Genomic DNA, 6,000 nt, shown 5'->3' with positions numbered 1-6,000 from the left:
CATTTTGAGTTTGCCTTATTTTGCTTAAAATAATATTTTTGAATTCTATCCATTTTCCTGCAAATAATGAATTTATCCTTCTTTATGGTTGAATAAGATTCCATTGTGTATATAAACCATATTTTCTTTATCCATTCATCCATTGACAGACACCTAGGCTGCTTTCATAGTTTAGTTATTGTAAATTGTGCTGCTATAAACATGGGTATGCATGTATCAATATAATATGCTAATTTTAATTCTTTGGCAGGGTCATAATATAGTTCCATTTCTAATCTTTTTGAAGAACCTCCATCCTGATTTCTACAATGGTTATACTACTTTACAGACCCACCAATAGCATAAAAGTGTTCTTTCTCCACATCCTCTTCAGCATTTATTATTGTAATCTTTCATTTATTTATTGGAACTGGGGATTAAACCCAGGGGTGCTTTGCCTTTGAGCTACATCCCCAGTCCTTTTTATTTTTTTGAGATAAGGTTGGTTAGAGCCTCATTAAGCTGGCTTCAAACTTGTGATCTTACTGCCTCAGTCTCCTGAGTCACTGGGGTTACAGGTGTGCAGTATCATGCCTGGCTTGTGTGTGGGTGGTGTTTTTTTTTGTTGTTGTTTTGTTTTTTGTTTTTATCGGTGCATTAGTTATACATACAGCTGGGGTCATTTTGACATAATCATACATGTATGCACAGAGTATAATTTAGTTAATTTCAATCTCCAATGTCCCCCCCTTCTTTCCTTCCCCTTTTCTCTCCTCCTATTCCTTTTCCTCTACTTTATTGCTCTTCCTTTTACTTATTTATTTGGTACTAGAGATTGAACCCAGGAGTGCTTTACCACTGAGTTGCATCCTTAGTCCATTTTATTTTTTGGGACAGGGTCTCATTAAGTTGCTTAAAGCCTCAATAAATTGCTGTGGCTGGCCTTGAACTTGGCAATCCTCCTGTCTCAGCCTTTCGAGCTGCTGGGATTACAGGTGTGCACCACTGTATCTGGATTATTTATTTATATTTAATTGGTACGCTATAGATACACATAGGGTCAAATTCACTGTGGTCTATTTATAAATGCACATAATTTTGTCAAATTCATTCCACATGACCTCCCTTTTCCTGTCCCTCCTCTATCTATTTCTTCTTTTCCACTCATCTTCCATATCTTTTTTTAAAATATTTTTTAGTTTTAGGTGGACACAATATCTTTTTTTAAAAGAGAGAGAGAGAGAATTTTTTAATATTTATTTTTTTGAGTTTTCAGCGGTCACAACATCTTTGTTTGTATGTGGTACTGAGGATTGAACCCGGGCCGCACACGTGCCAGGCGAGCGTGCTAGCGTTTGAACCACATCTCCAGCCCCTGGACACAATATTTTATTTTTATGTGGTGCTGAGAATTGAACCCAGTGCCTCACACATGCTAGGCGAGCGCCCTACCACTTGAGCCACATCCCCAGCCCCATCTTCCATATCTTTTTATTGGCTCCCCCTTTTCCTTTATTTTGTTCTAGCTTCTGCTTATGAAACATTCGACCCTAGATTTTTTGAGTCTTGCTTATTTCACTTACAATGATGAAGCTTCACTCATTTACCAACAAATGCCATAATTTCAATCTTCTTTATGACTGGGTAGAACTCCATTGTGTATATACACATTTTTTAATTGGTTGTCCAAAACATTACAAAACTCTTGACATATCATATTTCATACATTAGATTCAAGTGGGTTATGAACTCCCATTTTTATACATTTTCTTAATCCATTCATCTATTGATGGGCACCTTAACTGGTTCCATACCTTGGCTATAGTTAGTTGTACTGCTGTAAACATTGATGTGGCTGTATCACTATAGTATGCTAATTTTCGTCTTTTGGATAAATACTAAAGAGTGGAAAAGCCAGGTCATTTGGTGGTTTCATTCCTAGTTTTTTGAGAAATCTCCAAAATGGTTGAACTAATGTACAGTCCCAATATATGTGTATCTTTTTTCTCACATCCTTGTCAGCATTTATTACTATTTGTATTTTTTTGAAAGGAGAGAGGGGGGTGGAGAATCTTTTTGTAGATGGACACAACACAATGTCTTCATTTTTATGTGGTGTTGAGAATCAAACCCGGGTCCCACCTGTGCTAGGCGAGCGCTCTACCACTGAGCCACAATCCCAGGCCACTATTTGTATTTTTGATAACTGCCATTCTGACTGGAGTAGGGTAAAATCTCAGCATAATTTTGATTTGCGTTTCCGTGATTGCTAGGTATGTTGAACATTTTTTCATAAATTTGTTGGCCAGTGTGTTTCTTCTTTTGAGGAATGTCTTTTAGTTCCTTTGCCCATTTCCTGATTGTACTGTTTTCTTGGTGTTAAGTTTTTTGAGTTCTTTTTATATTGTAGATATTAATCCCTTATCAGAGGAGTAGATTTTTCTCCCATTCTGTAAGCTTTCTCTTCATATCCTTATTGTTTCATTTGCTATGCAGAAGCTTTTTAACTTGATGTCATCCCACTCATTGATTCTTGGTTTTATTTCTTGAGCTTTCAGGGTTTTGTTAAGGAAGGTGGAGACTGCACCAATAGGTTGGAGTGTTCACTCTATGTTTTCTTCTAGCAGTTGCAACACTTCTGGTCTAATTCATAAGTCTTTGATCCACTTTGATTTGACGTTTGTGCAGGGCAAGAGATAGAAATCTAGTTTCATTCTTCTACGTATGAATATCCAGTTTTCCTAGCACCATTTGTTTAAAAGGCTATATTTTCTCCAACATGCATTTTTGGCACCTTTGTTATTATTTGTATTCTTGATGGCTGCCATTCTAACTATAATGAGATGAAATCTCAGTATGGTTTTGATCTGTATATACTTAATTGCTGAAGAATGACCATATTTCTTCAAAACACCTGTACAAGAAGTATTAGTGCTTTCTAATAAAGCTTCTGGATACACAGCTAAGTCTAGTTTGTATACAGCATTCCATAACAGAATTTTAATTTTTGGCAGTGCTAGGAATAGTGAACCCAGGGCCTTGCATACACTTGGAAAATACTCTACCACTGTGCTACATCCTCAGCTCATAAGTTATTATTAATCTGGGAGTTTGTCACAGAAAATTATAATTGGGATCTGATTGTAGTGGCAAAATAACAGGAGGGAAGAAAGAAGTCATCAATGAGATTCTTTTTTAGTTTAGGAAGATAAACTTAGAAATATATGTAAGGTGCTGGGGGTGTAGCTTAGTGACAGATCTAACATGTGTGAGGACCTGGGTTCAACCTTCATCACTGGAAAAAAATAGGAAACATATGCAAAACATGGGGAATAATGGGCTGGGGCTGTAGCTCAGTGGTACAGTGCTTGCATATCACATGTGAGGCACTGGGTTCAATCAGCACCACATAAAAATAAATAAAATAAAATTATAGTAACAAAAAACATGGGAATAGTGACCAAGAAGAATTGAGAAGAGGGCTGGGGATGTGGCTCAAGTGGTAACGCGCTCGCCTGGCATGTGTGGGGCGCTGGGTTCGATCCTCAGCACCACATAAAATAAAATAAAGATGTTGTGTCCACTGAAAAACTGAAAATATTAAAAATTCTCTCTCTCTCTTAAAAAAAAAGAATTGAGAAGAGGGAAAATTTGTTGCACAGGGAGCAAAGTGTTGCACAGGGGGCAAAGAAATCAGGTTAGTAAATGCAACAGAAATGAAACAGGTCAACCAAATCATTATTTAGAGCATGAGAACTGTTGATCTTATCAACTCATGGAAGTAAATACCTTATGTAATTTCATGTCTACATTGTCATACCTCTTCTATCCTTAGCATCATTGCTGGAAAGGAAAGGAATCAAAGGCAAAAGGAAAGAATATTAGCCTGTTCTACTGCCTTTAAGGCAGCAATCTATGAAGATTATCTGACCTTATTCATTTCCCAAAAGATTGGGTCTGCCCAGGTAAGGAAGAACAGAAAATCAATAAGAGTTCCAGAGTTGTGGCCTCTATAGAGGGCAGTGTCAGGGCTAGGAAGTAAGGGATTCAGACAAGTTGCTCAAAAAGCCTTATCAGTCCTTTGTCTAGATTGTAATTACTTTAGAAGACATAAATCTCAGTATAATACCATCTGAAAAAACCTGGGAATGAACAAGGTAAGATAGCATTATAAATTTATCCATTACAGCCCCTCTTTGTATGCTTCTGTGTATATCTCCACTCATTTCCATTTTGTTATCTCTTAGCATTTAGGTATTATTATTATAATTTTGGTACCCAGGAGTGCTTTGTCACTGAGCTACATTTCCAGCCCTTTTTACATTTTTTTTTTTTTTTTGAGACAGGGTCTTTCCAAGTTGCTGAGGCTGGCCTCAAGCTTGCAGTCTTCCTTCCTCAACCTCCCAAGTTGCTGGGACACACCACCATGTTCAACTCCAGCTTCTTGTTTTAACCTTATCTAACCTGCATCCAATTCCATTTTGGACTATTCTGAAACCAAATGAAAGATATTTTGGTCTATATTTAATCATTCTTTTTTTAATATTTATTTTTTAGTTTTTTTTTAGGTGGACACAATATCTTTATTTTGCATTTATGTAGTGCTGAGACTCGAACCCAGTACCTCACGCATGCTAGGAGAGCGTGCTAACACTTGAGCCACATCCCCAGCTCTATATTTAATCATTCGTAAGCAGGGAAATATAGCACTTTGTAAGTATCATATGAAATTCAATCCATTCAGACATGGTAGTACACACCTGCAATCCCAGTAACTAGGAAGGCTGAGGCAAGGAGGATCACAAATTTGAGGCCAGTCTCAGCAATTTAGCTAGGCCCTAAGAAACTCAGTGAGACCCTGTCTTAAAATAAAAAATAAAAAGGACTGGGGATGTGTCTTAATGATTAAACACTCCTGGGTTTAATCCCTAATACCAAAAAAAAAAAAAAAAAAAGAAAAAGAAAAGAAGAAGAAGAAAGAAATCCAATCCAGTCATCTTATCCTATTTCAGGACCTTTTTTTTTTTTTTTTTTTTTTTATTAGGGATTAAACTCAGGGGTACTTAACCACTAAGCCATATCCCCAGCTCTTTTATTTTTGTTTTAAGACAGGGTCTTGCTGGGCGCAGTGATGCACACTTGTAATCCCAGTGGCTCAGGAGGCTGAGACAGGAGGATCAAAAGAGTTCAAAGCCAGACTCAGCAAAAGCGAGGTGCTAAGCAACTCAGTAAAACTCCGTGTCTAAATAAAATACAAAATAGGGCTGGGGATGTGTCAGTAGTCAAGTGCCTGTAAGTTCAAACCCCATACCAGAAATAAATAAATAAATAAAGACAGGGTCTTGCTGAAGCTGGCCTCAAACTTACAATCTTCCTGCCTCAGCTTTCCTATTCGCTGGGATTACAGACATGTGCCATAGCACCTGGCTAGGACTGATATTCTTTCTGGCACTAGAATTTACTTTGAAGGAAGTGTGAAGTCTTAGCTTAGATGTAGAGCTTAGCATATGCAAGAACCTGGTTTAATCCCCAGCAACCCAAAACATTACTCTGAAGGGCCTCAGATCTAGTCCACACAAAATGGACTAAATCATGGCAATCTTGTCACAGTAAAATATAGAATTTTGCTAAGCACAGTGGCATACACTAATAATCCCAGCAACTGGAGGGACTGAGGTAGGATTATCACAAATTCAAAATCAATTTAGTGCAACCCAGTCTCAAAATAAAGAGCTAGGGCTGTAATTTGGTGGTAGAGTGTGTGTTTCGTATGAAACTTTAGGTTTAATATCTAGCATTACAAAAATGAACAACAACAAAAAAAGGCTTCAAAATAAAATATAAAGGAATGAGGATGAAACTCAGTGATAGAGCATCCTTGGGTTAAATTCCCAGTACCAGGGAAAAAATATATGGGATTTTGATCAGATATCAAAAGACCAGGTACAAGATTTGCCAGAACTGCCTCTTGCAAATTATATAACTTTAAGTCACTTAGCCTCTCTGAGCCTTTGGATTATT

This window comes from Marmota flaviventris, chromosome 1 (genome assembly GCF_047511675.1).
Source record: "Marmota flaviventris isolate mMarFla1 chromosome 1, mMarFla1.hap1, whole genome shotgun sequence".
Taxonomy (NCBI): Eukaryota; Metazoa; Chordata; class Mammalia; order Rodentia; family Sciuridae; genus Marmota; species Marmota flaviventris.
Note: the sequence above shows the minus strand (reverse complement) of the source record.